We start from the raw sequence: 21,867 nt of genomic DNA, 5'->3' as shown, positions 1-21,867 counted from the left end.
TTGTTTTGCCTATTGACTGATCCCTTAAATATAAATGTGTTAAAATACCTTGTCTACCGTGACAGTCATAACCCTTTTCAATTAAATATAAAAATAAAATGGGCTTTAAGAATAAAATGTTCACTTTTACAAGATTTGCATCAGGGAATACCCCAAATCCACCAGTGGAACTCCTGGGATCCACGGAACACAGGTTGAAAACCACATTCTAATATCATTATGTTACCATGTCATATTATAAATCAGAAGACTAAATTTATTTTTTTTCCCTCCCTTAACCATTACATGTTTAATACCCTGCATACCCCAGAGACACACACTGGAACTCCAAGGAAAAAATTGTGGCCTATATAATTACGATGTGGGGCTATAGCATGAAACACCTTACACCCCATTCAAGGGAATGGCTTGTTTTGGGTCATCCGGTACCAGAAAGTATCTTATGGAATAGCACGGATTTGTAAGTACCACTTGTGTGGTAGCATGGCCGAGCGGTCTAAGGCACTGGATTAAGGCTCCAGTCTTTTCAGAGGCGTGGGTTCAAATAAAGGGGTTTCACCACACAGGGCCACCCCAACCATTGTATGGGAGGCAAGGGGTTAACTGTTATAATGTGTAATAGTGTTTTATTCCCCTGCCTCATTGCAAACTGTGTCTCCCCTGGTTATATGTATTTCTCCCTTTTGCAGTGTGTGCACCCAACACATACACTGGGATCAGGTCGGGAGGGAAAGGGTGAATTGCATTAACATGTTTATTGCCCTTTGTTCCCCTTCCCGCCTTTTCTATCCCCATTTTCAGCCCATCCCATAGGCCGCCATTGGAGCTCCATGCAAGTCAATGGAGATTTCCACGGTTTTGGCCTAATATCAGAAAAGACCAGCAGGTGGCGCCCGAGAGGACGAGCGGAACTCCGCCATTGAAATGAATGGAGTAATGTATTTCAATGGGGATTCCTCGAGTCCGACCTCAAGGAACGAGCTGGCAGCCAGCCAAACCGCAAACCCCGAAAGCGGATACAATATCCATAGAAAAGCTTTGATCACTAAATTGGCGTGGGAACTTGGTCACGGCCAACTTCAGTCACATTAAAATTGTATCTTCGGTCCTAGGGAAGGTAGCGGGTTAATTCTTTTTGCCCCTAGCTCAGGGGGACCCTCTTACTCGACCCCAACCGGGTCCGACAGTCAATGGCTCCAGTCTCTTTGGAGACGTGGGTTCAAATCCCACCGCTGCCAATTTTTGTTTATTGCCTGTAGCAACAATGACTTACTTTTAAATTTAGACAACAGATACTTTATCCTTTATCTATACTTACTTATTGATCCAGAGAAAGGCGAACAAAAAACCCCAGTCATATCATCCAATAATATCTCATAAGGGGAAAAATAAATTCCTTCCTGACTCCTAAAGCACACCTAAATCCTTCTCCATCAAGGATTCCCCCAATTTATCCCCATTTAATTTGTATGTCGCCCTTTTATTCTTGCATCCCAAAATGTATAACCTTACATTAATCTGTATAAACCTCATCTGCCATTTACCTGCCCACGTTTCCAGTTTCTAAAAGTACTTCTGAAGAGAAATTACATCCTGCTCTGATACTATTACCTTACACAATTTAGTATCATCAGCAAAGATGGAGACTTTGCTCTCGATGCCAACCTCAAGGTAATTAATAAACAAGTTAAAAAGCAGGGGTCCCAGTACCGATCCCTGAGGTACTCCACTCACGACTTTAGCCCAACCTGAAAAAGTTCCATTTATGACAACCCTCTGTTGTCTATCCTTTAACCAGTTTTCAATCCAGGTGCATATATTATTACTGAGTCCAATTTTCTTTATTTTGTACACCAACCTCTTGTGTGAAACTGTATCAAAAGCCTTTGCAAAATCTAAGTAGACCACATCAACTGCATTACCCTGGTCTAAATTCCTACTCACCTCCTCAAAGAAACAAATAAGGTTAATTTGGCATGATATATCCTTCATAAATCCATGCTGACTATTACTAATAATTTTATTTTCCATTAGGTATTCCTGAATATTATCCCGTATTAAACCTTCAAGTAGTTCCCCCACTATTGATGTCAGTCTTACAGGTCTGTAATTCACCGGTTGTGATCTAGCTCCCTTTTAAATATAGGCACCACATCTGTTTTATGCCAATCTTGTGGTACTGAGCCTGTGGAAATGGAGTCCTTGAATATTAAATATAATGGTTTGGCTATTACTGAGCTTAACACCTTGAGAACTCTTGGATGTATGCCATAGGGGCCAGGTGCATTATTTATTTACATTTTTTCAAGTCGCTTATGAACTTTTTCCTCAGATATATGTGACATTGTCAAAGAAGGTATTAACCAAATATAATATATATAAATATATATTTAATATTTTATATTTATATAAATGCTTCCAAAACATTCATCCTGAAAGGATTTAGGAAATATGAATTCATAAAAACCTTATTAAAACTAGAAATAAGATTCAAGAAGAACAAAACACAGAGGGAAGTAATGGTATGTATGTGCTTATTTACATGGTAACCAAATGGTGTGCAGGGTTTCCATGAATGTTACCTGATCTTTTAGTGATAGGGAGTGAGAGCTTGTGGTCATTGTATTTACAGGCAGATTGTCAGTAATGAAATGTATCGGTGTAATGTATTTATGTATTTATATAAAGAGAATTTCATGTGTATTCCTCCTGTAGCAGAATTAAGCATTTATACTTATTGGCATACTGATAGCCAATTGCACTTTTTATTTGACATAATATCAAACATCTGAATGAGTTTGAAAATAAAAAACAGAAGTCCTTCGAACCGGAATTGAACCAGTGACCTAAGGATTGCTGTATTACCACTACAGTCCTCCGCTCTACCAACTGAGCTATCGAAGGCTTCATGCTTTGGCCCAAGAAATAACCGGATAATTCCTGCATGTGGTGGAGCTTGTATTGAGGGGATTAAACATGCAAAGAAAACATATGATATAAATCAGTTCCCTTTACAAACATCATACCACACATTCAAGAACTCATGTGGTAGCGTGGCCGAGCGGTCTAAGGCGCTGGATTAAGGCTCCAGTCTCTTCGGAGGCGTGGGTTCAAATCCCACCGCTGCCAATCTTTATTTATTGCCTGTAGTAACAATTACTTACTTTGTCTTATTCTGTATCACTGTAGAGCCAACATAGCTAATAACCACTATTAACTGTTTCATGTCTATGTTTTTGACAGCCACATCTTATGTCTGATATCTATTTCAATACATTATTTAGTGCATTATTCCCCATCATTTGGTGCATAAGTAGCATTATTGGATATATGTGTCATTGTCAAAGAAAGGTATTAACCATATATAAATGCTTCCAAAACATTCATCCTGAAAGGATTTAGGAAATATGAATTCATAAAAACCTTATTAACACTAGAAATAAGATTCAAGAAGAACAAAAAACACAGAGCTAAGTAATGGTATGTATGTGCTTATTTACATGGTAACCAAATGTTGTGTGGGGTTTCCATGAATGTTACCTGATCTTTTAGTGATAGAGAAAAGATCAGGTAACATTCGTGATAAAATTATACACCATTTGCGGGTAACATAACAGTACTACCGGCTACTCCGGTCAGCAACACATTACACAGATGTTTAACCCTAGTTGCTCCCTAATATCCACCCTTAATCTCCTGCTCCCAAAGTGCGTGTCTTGCAGCTATTTCCTAACAGGGATCCTAACTACACCCGACGGCATCCCTAACTTACATTCCTGCAGGGGACCGTAAACTACAGGAGAATACATTAGGGCGCACAACTAGACCCAAGAGCTGACACTTCAGCCCTTGACATACGGTTTCAGGGGCAACCAGCCCGGTGTCACCTTTATTAATGAAGGCCGGCTACCCCCTGCCGTCACACAGCTTGATATAGAAAAGAGATAAGAAAGAAAGAGTATTGGTAATGCAGTAATATGCTTTCTGTAATATTACTGTGTCATATTCACTTCACTTTGTGTTATACTGGGGCAACTCAAACACATTTTGGTTGTGCCCCTTTTAACATAGCTAAAAACAGAGAATCCCTCTGTATTAATAGTGGGCTAAAAACAAAATACTATTTAAAAAACTGGAGAATGCGGGCATCGATCCCGCTACCTCTCGCATGCTAAGCGAGCGCTCTACCATTTGAGCTAATCCCCCATATGCTGCCTGTTGAAAGACGTCTCCATTGTACACATACATCCTCTACACAATGGAAACAAAAAAAGAACAGCGCAAAAAAACCATTGTGTAGTATAATAAAATAATTATTTATAGTGTAAGGGTGAGTATTGCACGTACATCAACAAAAAGGGTTAATAGCATGACATGTTACCACTCGGCAGGCACAGCAGGATACAGACACCGGTTACTGGACGTCCTCCCTCAGAATGCTGGTGACGCATTAAAGACACGACCGGCCGAGAGACGCTGCCGGATGACGTCACACGCCGGCGTGGATCAAACCGGAAGAAGCGTGGCGATCAACCCTTGAGAATAACTGCTGAGGGCTCCGTGAAGGCGCGGGAAGGTTCCCCAGCGCTGAGCTGCTTACTCCGAAACCGGATACCAGCATTCTGAGGGAGGACGTCCAGTAACCGGTGTCTGTATCCTGCTGTGCCTGCCGAGTGGTAACATGTCCCTAACATGTCATGCTATTAACCCTTTTTGTTGATGTACGTGCAATACTCACCCTTACACTATAAATAATTATTTTATTATACTACACAATGTTTTTTTGCGCTGTTCTTTTTTTGTTTCCATGTAGCCTGGTGTTTGAGCCATTCCCACTGACCAGCAGCACAAAACCTCACCTGCTAAGGTTGTATTTTATATCTTATTCATAAGTCACTAATTTTATCACAGACCACATATGAGCGCAAGTCTTTTTTTGTTTTCACATCCTCTACACCAGGGGGGCGCAAACTTTTTTCCCTGCGCCCCCCTGCCGGCTGTCCCCTCACTCCCGCGCCCCCCTCCCAACCCCAACTTACCCGCGCTCCGGCGTAATGACGTCACGTTGCCATAGCATGTTCCACGCAGATGATCAAGCACCAGATCTCAAGAATTTGGATCTGGGGACCGACACGCCTCCCATACAGCGGAGCCTGGGGATAAGCTGGAATCTTAAAACAGACACCTTTACGTTCCAGGTAGCCATCGAAGAAAAACCCTTCACACGTCGCGGAGTCCTGTCCACCGTTAACAGTCTCTACGACCCGCTAGGATTCGTGGCTCCCGTCACTATACAAGGGAAGTCCCTCCTCAGAGAAATGTCCTTCGAAAAACAGGAATGGGACACCCCACTACCTCCAGAAAAACGGAAAGAGTGGGAAACGTGGAAACACTCCTTGAAGGCCCTCGAACAACTTCAAATCCCACGCCCCTATTCACCTATATCTCTCACCGCCGCACACAGCAAAGAGCTTTGCGTGTTCTCAGATGCCTCCACCAAAGCTATAGCAGCGGTGGCCTACCTAAAAACCACGGACGTGGATGGAAGTTGCCACATCAGGTTCATCCTTGGCAAAGCTAAGCTGGTGCCACAACCTGACCATACTATACCCAGACTCGAGCTGTGTGGTGCAGTGCTAGCAGTAGAACTGGCGGAGCTTATCGAGAATGAGATGGACAGCAAACCAGATGCCGTCAAACTCTACACAGATAGCAAGGTGGTACTGGGATACATCTACAATAAGAAAAGCAGATTCTACGTATACGTAGCTAACCGCGTAGAAAGAATCAGGAAGTCAACCCAACCAGAACAATGGCACCACGTGCCCACAGAGCAAAATCCCGCAGATCACGCCACCAGATCAGTACCCGCATCTCAACTGCAGAATACGTCGTGGCTCACAGGACCAATGTTTCTTGCGCAGCCTGCGGAAACGCTACCAACCCCAGTTGATGATTTTGAACTCGTGGATCCCGAAAAGGATACGGAGATAAGGCCCCCACAAGTATCCGTGGTACTCACCAATGTATCGCACAAAAACGCATTCGGATCACATCGATTCCAACGCTTCTCAAAGTGGACGGCCCTTCTGCGAACAGTAGCCCATCTCGGGCATATAGCCTCCTCCTTCCGCCAGACACCAGACGGTAAAACTACCGGCTGCCACGGCTGGCACATCTGCAAAGAGCTGCGCACCGTAGAGGAAATTACAAAGGCTAAGGAAACTGTTCTCAGTCATGTTCAAAGGGAAACATATGCGGAAGAGATCAATTGCATTCGCGGAAAGAAGAGTGTTAACAAAAACAGTCCACTTTGGAAGTTGAATCCCTTCATCGACAACGACGGCCTCATGAGAGTAGGAGGCCGCCTCAATAAGTCCCAACTGAGCAGGGAGGAAAGCAACCCTCTTATCATCCCTGGCCGGCATCACATCGCCACTTTGTTGGTGCGCCACTACCACGAACAAGTCATGCATCAGGGACGACACTTCACCGAAGGCGCCATTAGGGCGGCGGGCATTTGGGTCGTTGGCATGAAAAGGTGCGTGGCCAGTAATCTCCACAAATGTGTTAGGTGCCGAATGCTGAGAGGCAAAAGCAAAGACCAAAGGATGGCGGATCTACCTGTCGACAGACTTAATACAGAACCCCCCTTTACCTATGTAGGACTTGATGTATTTGGGCCCTGGATGGTCATCTCGCGTAGAACTAGGGGCGGACTAGCAAACAGCAAACGATGGGCGGTACTCTTCACCTGCATGAGTATGCGAGCGATACACATCGAGGTTATAGAATCTATGGATGCTTCAAGCTTCATAAATGCCCTCAGAAGGTTCTTTGCAGTCAGAGGACCAGTTAAACAAATACGCTCCGATTGTGGTACCAATTTCGTTGGAGCATGTAAGGAATTACAAATAGACACTAAAGATAATAAAGACAATAGTATCAAAAGATACTTGCGCGACCAAGAGTGCACGTGGACATTCAACCCTCCTCACTCCTCTCACATGGGCGGAGCATGGGAACGCATGATCGGGGTAGTCCGGCGTATCTTGGACTCTATGATGCTAAAAAGCAACCTGACTCGACTCACTCACGAAGTGTTAACCACATTCATGGCCGAAATATCAGCGATAATCAATGCTAGGCCTTTGATTCCAGTGTCAACGGATCCAGAATCGCCAAGTATTTTGACGCCAGCAATGCTGCTAACCCAGAAAGTAGGGAACATCCCCACCCCAGTCGGAGGCTTCCACTCTAAAGATATGTACAAGCGACAGTGGAGACAGGTGCAGCACTTGGCTAACACATTGTGGGATCGCTGGAGACGCGAGTATCTAGTGACACTCCAAGAACGCCATAAATGGCAAACGGTTAAACCGGACATCCAAGTAGGAGACGTGGTTTTGTTGAAAGACAAACAGGTAACAAGAAACGAATGGCCCATGGGACTTATAATCAAAACCTTCCCAAGCGAAGATGAAAGGGTCCGCAAAGTGGAAGTTCGGGTGACCCAGAACGGGGTCGTTAAGACTTTTTTGAGACCTATCACAGAGACTATCCTCCTAATGCCAAAATCGGACTATTACAAAGAAGAACTGGCTACCAGTTCTATGGACTCTGAGAGACATTGTGGTGCATCAAGCTAACCTAGAGCTGTGCATTCACCTACCTTACCGAGATGGCAAGGACTTAAGCTGGTGGTACCGGACGGTATCCCATCGTTATGTGGACATGAGTTTTGCATGTTATGTTGTATTGCACATATGTTCCACACATACCTAAAATAGTGGTATCTCCAGATACCAGACGGGGAGTGTCCTGGAACTAGATTCCATATTCCTCTGTCTTCCCCTTTAGTTATGGGATTCATTTCTCCCTTCTTTAGTTGCCTGTCAGTTTCCCCTGTCCCAGCAGCAACGCTGTATGTAAAATGCAACATTATTGCAACATGTCGTTTACACAGCCTGTGTTGGTTGCCTGCAGCTCATATTCTCCTAGCTGAGAGTGGGCTATTCCTACCCCCCTGTCCTTGCTGACAGTTAGTATAGTCCCACTTCCTATCTAGTGTGACCCTTACTCCTCATTTCCTTTTGACCCTGGACTCTGAGTGAGTAACTGCCTGCTATCCCCCCAGCAAGGCCTTTATGTTTTACACTGTCTCATTATTGATACACTGCACAGCAGACAGAGAAGCCCTCTCTCCCCACACTCCATCTACAAGCACCTATCTCCCTGTGTTTTCCCTCAATAAAACCAAGAAAGAGAAAAGGACTTGTTTGTGCTCTGGAAGAGGTGAGACACGAGTTAAGCAACCTGGAGTCATTCATACACCATTCGTGACCCTGGCTTCAGGATAATAACAGTACTACCGGCTACTCCGGTCAGCAACACATTACACAGATGTTTAACCCTAGTTGCTCCCTAATATCCACCCTTAATCACCTGCTCCCAAAGTGCGTGTCTTGCAGCTATTTCCTAACAGGGATTCTAACTACACCCGACGGCATCCCTAACTTACATTCCTGCAGGGGACCGTAAACTACAGGAGAATACATTAGGGCGCACAACTAGACCCAAGAGCTGACACTTCAGCCCTTGACATACGGTTTCAGGGGCAATCAGCCTTTATTAATGAAGGCCGGCTACCCCCTGCCGTCACACAGCTTGACATAGAAAAGAGATAAGAAAGAAAGAGTATTGGTAATGCAGTAATATGCTTTCTGTAATATTACTGTGTCATATTCACTTCACTTTGTGTTATACTGGGGCAACTCAAACACATTTTGGTTGTGCCCCTTTTAACATAGCTAAAAACAGAGAATCCCTCTGTATTAATAGTGCGCTAAAAACAAAATACTATTTAAAAAACTGGAGAATGCGGGCATCGATCCCGCTACCTCTCGCATGCTAAGCGAGCGCTCTACCATTTGAGCTAATCCCCCATCTGCTGCCTGTTGAAAGACGTCTCCATTGTCCACATACATCCTTTACACAATGTAACACACATGGATACAGATATAGTGCACATCTACAGGGTACTGACAGATGGGAGTGTATATACTTTTGCATTCTGTATTTCTGTGTGTTTCCGATTTCTTTATCCGAATAAACCTCATTTTATTTCACTGCCTTGTTTTGCCTATTGACTGATCCCTTAAATATAAATGTGTTAAAATACCTTGTCTACCGTGACAGTCATAACCCTTTTCAATTAAATATAAAAATAAAATGGGCTTTAAGAATAAAATATATGTGTCATTGTCAAAGAAAGGTATTAACCATATATAAATGCTTCCAAAACATTCATCCTGAAAGGATTTAGGAAATATGAATTCATAAAAACCTTATTAACACTAGAAATAAGATTCAAGAAGAACAAAAAACACAGAGGGAAGTAATGGTATGTATGTGCTTATTTACATGGTAACCAAATGTTGTGTGGGGTTTCCATGAATGTTACCTGATCTTTTAGTGATAGAGAAAAGATCAGGTAACATTCATGATAAAATTATACACCATTTGCGGGTAACATAACAGTACTACCGGCTACTCCGGTCAGCAACACATTACACAGATGTTTAACCCTAGTTGCTCCCTAATATCCACCCTTAATCTCGTGCTCCCAAAGTGCGTGTCTTGCAGCTATTTCCTAACAGGGATCCTGACTACACCCGACGGAATCCCTAACTTACATTCCTGCAGGGGACCGTAAACTACAGGAGAATACATTAGGGCGCACAACTAGACCCAAGAGCTGACACTTCAGCCCTTGACATACGGTTTCAGGGGCAACCAGCCCGGTGTCACCTTTATTAATGAAGGCCGGCTACCCCCTGCCATCACACAGCTTGACATAGAAAAGAGATAAGAAAGAAAGAGTATTGGTAATGCAGTTATATCCTTTCTGTAATATTACTGTGTCATATTCACTTCACTTTGTGTTATAGTGGGGCAACTCAAACACATTTTGGTTGTGCCCCTTTTAACATAGCTAAAAACAGAGAATCCCTCTGTATTAATAGTGGGCTTAAAAACAAAATACTATTTAAAAAACTGGAGAATGCGGGCATCGATCCCGCTACCTCTCGCATGCTAAGCGAGCGCTCTACCATTTGAGCTAATCCCCCATCTGCTGCCTGTTGAAAGACGTCTCCATTGTACACATACATCCTTTACACAATGTAACACACATGGATACAGATATAGTGCACATCTACAGGGTACTGACAGATGGGAGTGTATATACTTTTGCATTCTGTATTTCTGTGTGTTTCTGAGGTCTTTATCCGAATAAACCTCATTTTATTTCACTGCCTTGTTTTGCCTATTGACTGATCCCTTAAATATAAATGTGTTAAAATACCTTGTCTACCGTGACAGTCATAACCCTTTTCAATTAAATATAAAAATTAAATGGGCTTTAAGAATAAAATGTTCACTTTTACAAGATTTGCATCAGGAAATACCCCAAATCCACCAGTGGAACTCCTGGGATCCACGGAACACAGGTTGAAAACCACATCCTAATATCATTATGTTACCATGTCATATTATAAATCAGAAGACTAAATTTATTTTTTTCCCCTCCCTTAACCATTACATGTTTAATACCCTGCATACCCCAGAGACACACACTGGAACTCCAAGGAAAAAATTGTGGCCTATATAATTACGATGTGGGGCTATAGCATGAAACACCTTACACCCCATTCAAGGGAATGGCTTGTTTTGGGTCTTCCGGTATCAGAAAGTATCTTATGGAATAGCACGGATTTGTAAGCACCACTTGTGTGGTAGCATGGCCGAGCGGTCTAAGGCGCTGGATTAAGGCTCCAGTCACTTCGGAGGCGTGGGTACAAATAAAGGGGATTCACCACACAGGGCCACCCCAACCATTGTATGGGAGGCATGGGGTTAACTGTTATAATGTGTAATAGTGTTTTATTCCCCTGCCTCATTGCAAACTGTGTCTCCCCTGGTTATATGTATTTCTCCCTTTTGCAGTGTGTGCACCCAACACATACACTGGGATCAGGTCGGGAGGGAAAGGGTGAATTGCATTAACATGTTTATTGCCCTTTGTTCCCCTTCCCGCCTTTTCTATCCCCATTTGCAGCCCATCCCATAGGCCGCCATTGGAGCTCCATGCAAGTCAATGGAGATTTCCGTGGTTTTGGCCTAATATCAGAAAAGACCAGCAGGTGGTGCCCGAGAGGACGAGCAGAACTCTGCCATTGAAATGAATGGAGTAATGTATTTCAATGGGGATTCCTCGAGTCCAACCTCAAGGAACGAGCTGACAGCCAGCCAAACCGCAAACCCCGAAAGCGGATACAATATCCATAGAAAAGCTTTGATCACTAAATTGGCGTGGGAACTTGGTCACGGCCAAGTTCAGTCATATTAAAATTGTATCTCCGGTCCTAGGGAAGGTAGCGGGTTAATTCTTTTTGCCCCTAGCTCAGGGGGACCCTCTTACTCGACCCCAACCGGGTCCGACAGTCAATGGCTCCAGTCTCCTTGGAGGCGTGGGTTCAAATCCCACCTCTGCCAATTTTTGTTTATTGGCTGTAGCAACAATGACTTACTTTTAAATTTAGACAACAGATACTTTATCCTTTATCTATACTTACTTATTGATCCAGAGGAAGGCGAACAAAAAACCCCAGAGTCATATCATCCAATAATATCTCATAAGGGGAAAAATAAATTCCTTCCTGACTCCTAAAGCACTCCTAAATCCTTCTCCATCAAGGATTCCCCCAATTTATCCCCATTTAATTTGTATGTCGCCTTTTTATTCTTGCATCCCAAAATGTATAACCTTACATTTATCTGTATTAAATCTCATCTGCCATTTACCTGCCCACGTTTCCAGTCTCTCCAAGTCCTTCTGAAGAGAAATTACATCCTGCTCTGATTCTATTACCTTACACAATTTAGTATCATTAGCAAAGATGGAGACTTTGCTCTCGATGCCAACCTCAAGGTAATTAATAAACAAGTTAAAAAGCAGGGGTCCCAGTACCGATCCCTGAGGTACTCCACTCACGACTTTAGCCCAACCTGAAAAAGTTCCATTTATGACAACCCTCTGTTGTCTATCCTTTAACCAGTTTTCAATCCAGGTGCATATATTATTACTGAGTCCAATTTTCTTTATTTTGTACACCAACCTCTTGTGTGTAACTGTATCAAAAGCCTTTGCAAAATCTAAGTAGACCACATCAACTGCATTACCCTGGTCTAAATTCCTACTCACCTCCTCAAAGAAACAAATAAGGTTAATTTGGCATGATATATCCTTCATAAATCCATGCTGACTATTACTAATAATTTTATTTTCCATTAGGTATGCCTGAATATTATCCCGTATTAAACCATCAAGTAGTTTCCCCATTATTGATGTCAGTCTTACAGGTCTGTAATTCCCCGGTTGTGATCTAGCTCCCTTTTAAATATAGGCACCACATCTGTTTTACGCCAATCTTGTGGTACTGAGCCTGTGGAAATGGAGTCCTTGAATATTAAATATAATGGTTTGGCTATTACTGAGCTTAACACCTTGAGAACTCTTGGATGTATGCCATAGGGGCCAGGTGCATTATTTATTTACATTTTTTCAAGTCGCTTATGAACTTTTTCCTCAGATATATGTGACATTGTCAAAGAAGGTATTAACCAAATATAATATATATAAATATATATATATATATATATATTTAATATTTTATATTTATATAAATGCTTCCAAAACATTCATCCTGAAAGGATTTAGGAAATATGAATTCATAAAAACCTTATTAAAACTAGAAATAAGATTCAAGAAGAACAAAACACAGAGGGAAGTAATGGTATGTATGTGCTTATTTACATGGTAACCAAATGCTGTGCGGGGTTTCCATGAATGTTACCTGATCTTTTAGTGATAGGGAGTGAGAGCTTGTGGTCATTGTATTTACAGGCAGATTGTCAGTAATGAAATGTATCTGTGTAATGTATTTATGTATTTATATAAAGAGAATTTCATGTGTATTCCTCCTGTAGCAGAATTAAGCATTTATACTTATTGGCATACTGATAGCCAATTGCACTTTTTATTTGACATAATATCAAACATCTGAATGAGTTTGAAAATAAAAAACAGAAGTCCTTCGAACCGGAATTGAACCAGTGACCTAAGGATTGCTGTATTACCACTACAGTCCTCCGCTCTACCAACTGAGCTATCGAAGGCTTCATGCTTTGGCCCAAGAAATAACCGGATAATTCCTGCATGTGGTGGAGCTTGTATTGAGGGGATTAAACATGCAAAGAAAACATATGATATAAATCAGTTCCCTTTACATACATCATACCACACATTCAAGAACTCATGTGGTAGCGTGGCCGAGCGGTCTAAGGCGCTGGATTAAGGCTCCAGTCTCTTCGGAGGCGTGGGTTCAAATCCCACTGCTGCCAATCTTTATTTATTGCCTGTAGTAGCAATTACTTACTTTGTCTTATTCTGTATCACTGTAGAGCCAACATAGCTAATAACCACTATTAACTGTTTCATGTCTATGTTTTTGACAGCCACATCTTATGTCTGATATCTATTTCAATACATTATTTAGTGCATTATTCCCCATCATTTGGTGCATAAGTAGCATTATTGGATATATGTGTCATTGTCAAAGAAAGGTATTAACCATATATAAATGCTTCCAAAACATTCATCCTGAAAGGATTTAGGAAATATGAATTCATAAAAACCTTATTAACACTAGAAATAAGATTCAAGAAGAACAAAAAACACAGAGGGAAGTAATGGTATGTATATGCTTATTTACATGGTAACCAAATGTTGTGTGGGGTTTCCATGAATGTTACCTGATCTTTTAGTGATAGAGAAAAGATCAGGTAACATTCATGATAAAATTATACACCATTTGCGGGTAACATAACAGTACTACCGGCTACTCCGGTCAGCAACACATTACACAGATGTTTAACCCTAGTTGCTCCCTAATATCCACCCTTAATCTCGTGCTCCCAAAGTGCGTGTCTTGCAGCTATTTCCTAACAGGGATCCTGACTACACCCGACGGCATCCCTAACTTACATTCCTGCAGGGGACCGTAAACTACAGGAGAATACATTAGGGCGCACAACTAGACCCAAGAGCTGACACTTCAGCCCTTGACATACGGTTTCAGGGGCAACCAGCCCGGTGTCACCTTTATTAATGAAGGCCGGCTACCCCCTGCCGTCACACAGCTTGACATAGAAAAGAGATAAGAAAGAAAGAGTATTGGTAATGCAGTAATATGCTTTCTGTAATATTACTGTGTCATATTCACTTCACTTTGTGTTATACTGGGGCAACTCAAACACATTTTGGTTGTGCCCCTTTTAACATAGCTAAAAACAGAGAATCCCTCTGTATTAATAGTGGGCTAAAAACAAAATACTATTTAAAAAACTGGAGAATGCGGGCATCGATCCCGCTACCTCTCGCATGCTAAGCAAGCGCTCTACCATTTGAGCTAATCCCCCATCTGCTGCCTGTTGAAAGACGTCTCCATTGTACACATACATCCTTTACACAATGTAACACACATGGATACAGATATAGTGCACATCTACAGGGTACTGACAGATGGGAGTGTATATACTTTTGCATTCTGTATTTCTGTGTGTTTCTGAGGTCTTTATCCGAATAAACCTCATTTTATTTCACTGCCTTGTTTTGCCTATTGACTGATCCCTTAAATATAAATGTGTTAAAATACCTTGTCTACCGTGACAGTCATAACCCTTTTCAATTAAATATAAAAATTAAATGGGCTTTAAGAATAAAATGTTCACTTTTACAAGATTTGCATCAGGAAATACCCCAAATCCACCAGTGGAACTCCTGGGATCCACGGAACACAGGTTGAAAACCACATCCTAATATCATTATGTTACCATGTCATATTATAAATCAGAAGACTAAATTAATTTTTTCCCCCTCCCTTAACCATTACATGTTTAATACCCTGCATACCCCAGAGACACACACTGGAACTCCAAGGAAAAAATTGTGGCCTATATAATTACGATGTGGGGCTCTAGCATGAAACACCTTACACCCCATTCAAGGGAATGGCTTGTTTTGGGTCTTCCGGTATCAGAAAGTATCTTATGGAATAGCACGGATTTGTAAGCACCACTTGTGTGGTAGCATGGCCGAGCGGTCTAAGGCGCTGGATTAAGGCTCCAGTCTCTTCGGAGGCGTGGGTACAAATAAAGGGGTTTCACCACACAGGGCCACCCCAACCGTTGTATGGGAGGCAAGGGGTTAACTGTTATAATGTGTAATAGTGTTTTATTCCCCTGCCTCATTGCAAACTGTGTCTCCCCTGGTTATATGTATTTCTCCCTTTTGCAGCGTGTGCACCCAACACATACACTGTGATCAGGTCGGGAGGGAAAGGGTGAATTGCATTAACATGTTTATTGCCCTTTGTTCCCCTTCCCGCCTTTTCTATCCCCATTTTCAGCCCATCCCATAGGCCGCCATTGGAGCTCCATGCAAGTCAATGGAGATTTCCGTGGTTTTGACCTAATATCAGGAAAGACCAGCAGGTGGCGCCCGAGAGGACGAGCGGAACTCCGCCATTGAAATGAATGGAGTAATGTATTTCAATGGGGATTCCTCGAGTCCGACCTCAAGGAACGAGCTGGCAGCCAGCCAAACCGCAAACCCCGAAAGCGGATACAATATCCATAGAAAAGCTTTGATCACTAAATTGGCATGGGAACTTGGTCACGGCCAACTTCAGTCACATTAAAATTGTATCTTCGGTCCTAGGGAAGGTAGCGGGTTAATTCTTTTTGCCCCTAGCTCAGGGGGACCCTCTTACTCGACCCCAACCGGGTCCGACAGTCAATGGCTCCAGTCTCTTTGGAGGCGTGGGTTCAAATCCCACCGCTGTCAATTTTTGTTTATTGGCTGTAGCAACAATGACTTACTTTTAAATTTAGACAACAGATACTGTATCCTTTATCTATACTTACTTATTGATCCAGAGAAAGGCGAACAAGAAACCCCAGAGTCATATCATCCAATAATATCTCATAAGGGGAAAAATAAATTCCTTCCTGACTCCTAAAGCACACCAAAATCCTTCTCCATTAAGGATTCCCCCAATTTATCCCCATTTAATTTCTATGTCGCCCTTTTATTCTTGCATCCCAAAATGTATAACCTTACATTAATCTGTATTAAACCTCATCTGCCATTTACCTGCCAACGTTTCCAGTCTCTCCAAGTCCTTCTGAAGAGAAATTACATCCTGCTCTGATTCTATTACCTTACACAATTTAGTATCATCAGCAAACATGGAGACTTTGCTCTCGATGCCAACCTCAAGGTAATTAATAAACAAGTTAAAAAGCAGGGGTCCCAGTACCGATCCCTGAGGTACTCCACTCACGACTTTAGCCCAACCTGAAAAAGTTCCATTTATGACAACCCTCTGTTGTCTATCCTTTAACCAGTTTTCAATCCAGGTGCATATATTATTACTGAGTCCAATTTTCTTTATTTTGTACACCAACCTCTTGTGTGAAACTATATCAAAAGCCTTTGCAAAATCTAAGTAGACCACATCAACTGCATTACCCTGGTCTAAATTTCTACTCACCTCCTCAAAGAAACAAATAAGGTTAATTTGGCATGATATATCCTTCATAAATCCATGCTGACTATTACTAATAATTTTATTTTCCATTAGGTATTCCTGAATATGTTTTGGGTCTTCCGGTACCAGAAAGTATCTTATGGAATAGCACGGATTTGTAAGCACCACTTGTGTGGTAGCATGGCCGAGCGGTCTAAGGCGCTGGATTAAGGCTCCAGTCACTTCGGAGGCGTGGGTACAAATAAAGGGGTTTCACCACACAGGGCCACCCCAACCATTGTATGGGAGGCAAGGGGTTAACTGTTATAATGTGTAATAGTGTTTTATTCCCCTGCCTCATTGCAAACTGTGTCTCCCCTGGTTATATGTATTTCTCCCTTTTGCAGTGTGTGCACCCAACACATACACTGGGATCAGGTCGGGAGGGAAAGGGTGAATTGCATTAACATGTTTATTGCCCTTTGTTCCCCTTCCCGCCTTTTCTATCCCCATTTGCAGCCCATCTCATAGGCCGCCATTGGAGCTCCATGCAAGTCAATGGAGATTTCCGTGGTTTTGCCCTAATATCAGAAAAGACCAGCAGGTGGCACCCGAGAGGACGAGCGGAACTCCGCCATTGAAATGAATGGAGTAGTGTATTTCAATGGGGATTCCTCGAGTCCGACCTCAAGGAACGAGCTGGCAGCCAGCCAAACCGTAAACCCCGAAAGCGGATACAATATCCATAGAAAAGCTTTGATCACTAAATTGGCGTGGGAACTTGGTCACGGCCAAGTTCAGTCATATTAAAATTGTACTCCACTCACGACTTTAGCCCAACCTGAAAAAGTTCCATTTATGACAACCCTCTGTTGTCTATCCTTTAACCAGTTTTCAATCCAAGTGCATATATTATTACTGAGTCCAATTTTCTTTATTTTGTACACCAACCTCTTGTGTGAAACTATATCAAAAGCCTTTGCAAAATCTAAGTAGACCACATCAACTGCATTACCCTGGTCTAAATTCCTACTCACCTCCTCAAAGAAACAAATAAGGTTAATTTGGCATGATATATCATTCATAAATCCATGCTGACTATTACTAATAATTTTATTTTCCATTAGGTATTCCTGAATATTATCCCGTATTAAACCTTCAAGTAGTTTCCCCATTATTGATGTCAGGCTTACAGGTCTGTAATTCCCCGGTTGTGATCTAGCTCCCTTTTAAATATAGGCACCACATCTGTTTTACGCCAATCTTGTGGTACTGAGCCTGTGGAAATGGAGTCCTTGAATATTAAATATAATGGTTTGGCTATTACTGAGCTTAACACCTTGAGGACTCTTGGATGTATGCCATAGGGGCCAGGTGCATAATTTATTTACATTTTTTCAAGTCGCTTATGAACTTTTTCCTCAGATATATGTGACATTGTCAAAGAAGGTATTAACCAAATATAATATATATAAATATATATTTAATATTTTATATTTATATAAATGCTTCCAAAACATTCATCCTGAAAGGATTTAGGAAATATGAATTCATAAAAACCTTATTAAAACTAGAAATAAGATTCAAGAAGAACAAAACACAGAGGGAAGTAATGGTATGTATGTGCTTATTTACATGGTAACCAAATGGTGTGCGGGGTTTCCATGAATGTTACCTGATCTTTTAGTGATAGGGAGTGAGAGCTTGTGGTCATTGTATTTACAGGCAGATTGTCAGTAATGAAATGTATCTGTGTAATGTATTTATGTATTTATATAAAGAGAATTTCATGTGTATTCCTCCTGTAGCAGAATTAAGCATTTATACTTATTGGCATACTGATAGCCAATTGCACCTTTTTATTTGACATAATATCAAACATCTGAATGAGTTTGAAAATAAAAAAGAGAAGTCCTTCAAACCGGAATTGAACCAGTGACCTAAGGATTGCTGTATTACCACTACAGTCCTCCGCTCTACCAACTGAGCTATCGAAGGCTTCATGCTTTGACCCAAGAAATAACCGGATAATTCCTGCATGTGGTGGAGCTTTTATTGAGGGGATTAAACATGTAAAGAAAACATATGATATAAATCAGTTCCCTTTACAAACATCATACCACACATTGAAGAACTCATGTGGTAGCGTGGCCGTGCGGTCTAAGGCGCTGGATTAAGGCTCCAATCTCTTTGGAGGGGTGGGTTCAAATCCCACCGCTGCCAATCTTTATTTATTGCCTGTAGTAACAATTACTTACTTTGTCTTATTCTGTATCACTGTAGAGCCAACATAGCTAATAACCACTATTAACTGTTTCATGTCTATGTTTTTGACAGCCACATCTAGAATACATTAGTGCGCACAACTAGACCCAAGAGCTGACACTTCAGCCCTTGACATACGGTTTCAGGGGTAACCAGCCCGGTGTCACCTTTATTAATGAAGGCCGGCTACCCCCTGCCGTCACACAGCTTGACATAGAAAAGAGATAAGAAAGAAAGAGTATTGGTAATGCAGTAATATCCTTTCTGTAATATTACTGTGTCATATTCACTTCACTTTGTATTATACTGGGGCAACTCAAACACATTTTGGTTGTGCCCCTTTTAACATAGCTAAAAACAGAGAATCCCTCTGTATTAATAGTGGGCTAAAAACAAAATACTATTTAAAAAACCGGTAGAATGCGGGCATCAGATGGGAGAAGCCCAGGCAAGTGTGTTATCTGTAAGAAGAGAGATAATGTACGCCACATTGATGCGAGAGGAGGTAAAGCAGGAAGAATTTATCTCAAACTGAATAAAACATTGATTTAGGAACCCCCGGCATTCATGGGGGTCCCCTCCATAGTGGTTTGGCGTGGGCAACCGGGGTTCATGAAGAGGATAGGAGGATGACATGGAAGTGGGCACTATACCAGGACTATACCATACAATTTGGATGTGAATACCCTCATTAAAGCTGAAAGACTGCACTTTAAGCCCATATTCATTATTTAACTGTAACTTGAATTTATTTTGGTACACAGCCGAAATAACAAAACTTGTATCAGTGTCCAATTATTTCCGGATCTAACTGTATGTGTATAGATGTGTCCATGTGTATATATATCAATATATCTATCTATCTCTATTTCATAGTCACAGAACTCTCCCTGATGCAAGTTGTGGCCGAGCGGTCTAAGGCGCTGGGTTAAGGCTCCAGTCTCTTCGGAGGCGTGGGTTCAAATCCCACCGCTGCCAATCTTTATTTTGTTGATTTGAATGCACTTAGTCAGCACAGCTTATAACCACTATTATAGGCTAAAGCAGTAAAATTCTGGCCATTACTGAAATCCCTGCTCTCTGATTGGTTAGAATTCCGGGCATTATTAATTCAGTTAAACTCAACTCTCTCTCTTCTCCCCCTCACCTCTCTCTCTTCTCCCCCCCCCCTCACCTCTCTCTCTTCTGCCCCCCTCATCTCTCACCCCTCTCTGTCCCTTTTACGTATGGGTTCAGCTGACCCTCCTCCCACCAGTGATCTACATAGGGCCATCCACCAGAAGGAACCTGGTCCTATTCATACTAGCAGAGTAGCCCTGGAACATAGGGTCCCACTACTTAAGGGGTTCCCCGGCAGCATAGGGGCCGCACCGTTTGGTATGGAGGCCCGATCGATGGGTTGGAAGGCATCGGCAGGCCCAGGGCTGGCAGGCTGCATGAATAAGGCCCCGCAATGCTGGCATCATGCGGTAGGGCTGGCGTCGCCCGAAGGAAGCCTGCAATTTGGGCAGACACAGCGCAGGTGGTATTGGCCATGGATGGTGACTACCAGGTTGCCCCTTGGTAGTAGTAGTAGTAGTAAGTAGTAATTAGTCAACTCCAAAGCAGACATATTTCTTTATTTTCTGAGGTAGTGGTAGTAAGCAGCAATAAGGCAAGGTAGCTCCTTCCTCTGGCTCAGCTCCGTGGAACTGAAGTAAAGCAGGGTGTGGTTGAATCCTCCCAGACAGAGGTGGTCACCGATTGGCTCTTGGTTTTGCCCCCTCCCCTAGGTGGAATATAGGGCTGGGCTTGGCAGATCAAGGAGTGACTTGGCTCTGGCTGAGACAGTCACAGCGATGGGCGGGGCGTTGGTTTGGCGCCAATAGCTTGCACTAACTTTTACAGAAAGCTTGCATCTGGCTTTGCAAGCCCATGCAGCCGTTTTTCTGGCGGGAACGCCATTTTGAGAACACAGACCATGAGGTGGACTCCATTTTGAGCACATAGCACAGTCCATAGAAAGAAAAGGTACACATGGTCCCCAGCACCAACTGAAAAGGCCCGTCCCTATTTTGAGCAAGATGAAGGGTACACGCTCCCTGGACAAGCTCCCACAGGATACGCCCCAATAAGCATATTTTCTTTAAGGTACCCAGGGTCCCGAGCAACAACTGAAAGGGCCCTGGCCCTAGTATTTTCTTTTAAGCAGCTAGGAGGGTACACGCTCCCTGGACAATATCCCACAGGGTGCGCCCCAACTGCCTCTTTTCTTCTTATGAAGGGTATCCATGCTCCCTGGGACATTTCCCACAGGGTACGCCTCAACATAGTCTCTGTGTGCGGTAAGGGTCTAGGCAACCCCCTCCCTGGTGTAGCATCAGAGAGAGGTTCCCCCCTTCCTTATCTTGAAATGGGGTCCCTGGTGAAACCTCAGGAACCCGGCCCCGGCCTCTTCTGTGCTGTACTGCTGCAATGTCCAAAAAGCCTGCCCTGTTCTGCCTCTCAGCAGTGCCTCCGATTGTAGCGCTGCATCCCCCCCTCTGGGACATGTTGCTATTGCTACAGGTGTCATGGTGCTAAATACCTGTGAGGGTCCAGGAGATGCTGAGAGTCCACGATGGAAAGGGGAAACAGGATAGGCTTTTGGTGATCCTTCAGGTTCTTCTTGTGGTGTCAGGGGCTCCAGTCAAAGCAGGCTCCAGGGTCCCTGGAGACAGTACCCACCATGACAGACTTCTCGCATACCCCTACCCAATACACTTTTACTTAGGCAGGGGTATATAAAAAGGGTTATTTATTGAGGCAGCCACTGCAGTTGATATTACAGCACATGCATCATCTTTTATGATGGGTCCCAGACTCTGGATGGTACCGGCCTTCTAGCAGTCTTGAGGTCTTGTGCTCTATTCAGATCTTGTGGAGGCCATCAACCCCAAGGGGAGCTGAGAGCCTGTCTCCCTCTCCCAGC

At 42.8% G+C, this 21,867-nt stretch overlaps 9 non-coding genes across 9 annotated transcripts; 3 read left to right on the top strand and 6 right to left on the bottom strand.

Annotated features, from left to right (window-relative positions):
* Positions 1 to 2,818: 2,818 nt before the first annotated feature.
* On the bottom strand, positions 2,819 to 2,904 carry TRNAY-GUA (transfer RNA tyrosine (anticodon GUA)). Its single transcript is given in 2 exon segments — positions 2,819 to 2,854; positions 2,868 to 2,904. It is a non-coding gene; the product is annotated as a tRNA-Tyr (tRNA).
* Positions 2,905 to 3,047: 143 nt separating this feature from the next.
* On the top strand, positions 3,048 to 3,129 carry TRNAL-AAG (transfer RNA leucine (anticodon AAG)). The gene has a single exon. It is a non-coding gene; the product is annotated as a tRNA-Leu (tRNA).
* Positions 3,130 to 4,133: 1,004 nt separating this feature from the next.
* TRNAA-AGC (transfer RNA alanine (anticodon AGC)) lies at positions 4,134 to 4,206 on the bottom strand. Its single transcript has one exon. It is a non-coding gene; the product is annotated as a tRNA-Ala (tRNA).
* Positions 4,207 to 8,872: 4,666 nt separating this feature from the next.
* TRNAA-AGC (transfer RNA alanine (anticodon AGC)) lies at positions 8,873 to 8,945 on the bottom strand. The gene has a single exon. It is a non-coding gene; the product is annotated as a tRNA-Ala (tRNA).
* A 1,112-nt stretch (positions 8,946 to 10,057) lies between these two features.
* Positions 10,058 to 10,130, bottom strand: TRNAA-AGC (transfer RNA alanine (anticodon AGC)). The gene has a single exon. It is a non-coding gene; the product is annotated as a tRNA-Ala (tRNA).
* Positions 10,131 to 13,153: 3,023 nt separating this feature from the next.
* Positions 13,154 to 13,239, bottom strand: TRNAY-GUA (transfer RNA tyrosine (anticodon GUA)). The gene is given in 2 exon segments: positions 13,154 to 13,189; positions 13,203 to 13,239. It is a non-coding gene; the product is annotated as a tRNA-Tyr (tRNA).
* A 143-nt stretch (positions 13,240 to 13,382) lies between these two features.
* TRNAL-AAG (transfer RNA leucine (anticodon AAG)) lies at positions 13,383 to 13,464 on the top strand. Its single transcript has one exon. It is a non-coding gene; the product is annotated as a tRNA-Leu (tRNA).
* Positions 13,465 to 18,564: 5,100 nt separating this feature from the next.
* Positions 18,565 to 18,650, bottom strand: TRNAY-GUA (transfer RNA tyrosine (anticodon GUA)). The gene is given in 2 exon segments: positions 18,565 to 18,600; positions 18,614 to 18,650. It is a non-coding gene; the product is annotated as a tRNA-Tyr (tRNA).
* Positions 18,651 to 18,793: 143 nt separating this feature from the next.
* TRNAL-AAG (transfer RNA leucine (anticodon AAG)) lies at positions 18,794 to 18,875 on the top strand. The gene has a single exon. It is a non-coding gene; the product is annotated as a tRNA-Leu (tRNA).
* The last annotated feature ends 2,992 nt before the right edge of the window (positions 18,876 to 21,867 follow it).

This window comes from Ascaphus truei, chromosome 4 (assembly GCF_040206685.1).
Source record: "Ascaphus truei isolate aAscTru1 chromosome 4, aAscTru1.hap1, whole genome shotgun sequence".
Classification (NCBI taxonomy): domain Eukaryota; kingdom Metazoa; phylum Chordata; class Amphibia; order Anura; family Ascaphidae; genus Ascaphus; species Ascaphus truei.
The sequence above is the reverse complement of the archived record's forward strand: the minus strand, read 5'-3'. Positions and strand labels throughout refer to the sequence as shown.